The following is a 2,195-nucleotide window of genomic DNA, read 5'->3' on the forward strand; positions in this document are numbered from 1 at the left end:
AAATTGAAAAATGCGTGTAGTTCATCGACCGCAGGCAACGTCTTCAATCCATATGTTCTTTCGTATTAACGTTGTTGTTGTTGTTGATGTTGTGTGGTGTAAGCATGCTGCATCATACTGATTGTTGAGCATACAAACTTCAATGAGTGCATACGCAGTTGATGTTACATGCATTGATAAAGGAGGGGGCATTGCACGCACTACATTTTGTTGTAAATGCAAACGCTGACATACATATATATGTACATATGTATGTATAAATGTAACGAAGTGAGGGCAACTCTGTGTAGAAAACTTTTGGTTTGTTATGTGGTTTTTGATTTTAATACAAAGTTAGTTTCGTAGGTTGCTGTTTGTAGCATATTAATGTATTTTGTTTTTGTTTTTATTTTTGTTTGTTCCTTTCTTGCATTGTTCCAACGCTTACTACGTGAAGAAATTTTCGTACAGTATGTGTGAATGTTGTGTGCAGAATAAATTTAAAAGATTTTAATTTGACTGAAAAAATTGAATAACCATACTTTGTGTATTTTTTCAATTACATTTTACTTTAATATCTTAATGTAAGTATCTCTCCGTCTCTTATTCTCTCTATTTTCTCTGCAAATTTCAATATACATTTCATTCCACATTAAACCAAAATGTGGTGGATTAACTCCAATGCATTTAATTGTTTTATGGCAGGTACACGTGCACATCAGGTCTGCAAATGCTCTTTTACACTAATAAAGAAAAGGAAATATTAGCACAAAGAGGTGAAATTTAACTTTTTAATGATATGCTAGTTTAAGATATGATGATGTATGTCCTGCCCTTAACTTATAATTATTTTTTAGTTCTATAATATGCTAGCTACTGTTTTTATTTATTAGTTTATATTCATAATAATTATATGCATGTTAGAATTAATTTTCACCAGGTACTGTCCAATATTAATAACTCTTCAGTATTCACTGTGACAGAATGGTGTGGTGAATTTGACCCAACAGAAACAGAGGCTATGCTCTTTGCTAGAAGGCATAAAATATACCTTCTCTTTTCCTTAATCAACATAAAAGTGAAATATCTGGGTTTTATGCTTGTCTCTAAACTCAACTGTGAGGCTAACATATGTGTAAGAACCTGTAAAGCTACATCTGCTAATTATTGCTGCAGAAGAAGTAAGGCTCCAAATGGGATCTCCAATTATGGTCTGAATCTATACAGCTATTATTTAACCAATCCCTCTATATGGGATTGTATTTTGGTGGCGAGCAACTGAAAAGAAGGATGGTTGTCTTGCAAACCAATTGAACTCTATGTTTTCAGTACCTTTTTTTTAACCTAGACCTCGATCTGAGATTCGACTTTCTTATACCTAGTTGTAAAACTGGACTCTAGATAAAGGGGTCTTTGTTAACATGGTAGACATTTGTACTGATGCTTCTAAAATTGATGAAGTGGTCAGCAGTAGCATATTTTCCAATATACTGGGAGTTAGTATTTCACTTTAACTACCGAACAATTGTAGTGCCTTTCAAGTGATTCACTACGCAGCAAAATAGGACCTAGGCAACAAGATACCCGATGTAAATATCATATTGTTCTTTAACAGCCAAACTGCTATCAAGTCTCTAGTTTCTTTGGCACCAATTTTTGCTAGTTACAAGTTAAATTAAGAAAAGCAATGTCATTTTGAAGGATAGTTTAAAGAAATCCAAAAAAATTACATATTATGGAATTTCACACAATATGCTAGTGTGTGTACGTATTTTAATAAAGTTTGTTAGAAATTAGGTCAAAAACTACCCCAAAAATTACAGAAAACTATAAAATTTTGTTTCATTTTATGCATGGATCGAAAAATCTATAAAAAAATTTTTAAGGAGCCAAAAAAATTGTTAAAACTACGTATATGAGGAATTTGAATCAAGGCACACTACATAAATAAATTCAGAGAACCATAAGGGAAACTGCAATTTTCTTGGGAAAAGAAGGAAGAAAATATTTCTGAAGGCATGCGCAATTCTGTACCCATATCGGGGTTGTAAACTGTTGTTATTTTTCTTCTCTTTGGTAAGATTGTTATCACTATACACATACTCACACAAACACTTAGTGAAGTCTATCCATACTTATGCGTTTTCATGAGTAAAAAGCACCAAAGAAATGTATGCCAAGCATACAATATTCAAAATGTAAAGATATTTCTATTG

This window comes from Teleopsis dalmanni, chromosome 2 (genome assembly GCF_002237135.1).
Source record: "Teleopsis dalmanni isolate 2A chromosome 2, ASM223713v2, whole genome shotgun sequence".
Classification (NCBI taxonomy): Eukaryota; Metazoa; Arthropoda; class Insecta; order Diptera; family Diopsidae; genus Teleopsis; species Teleopsis dalmanni.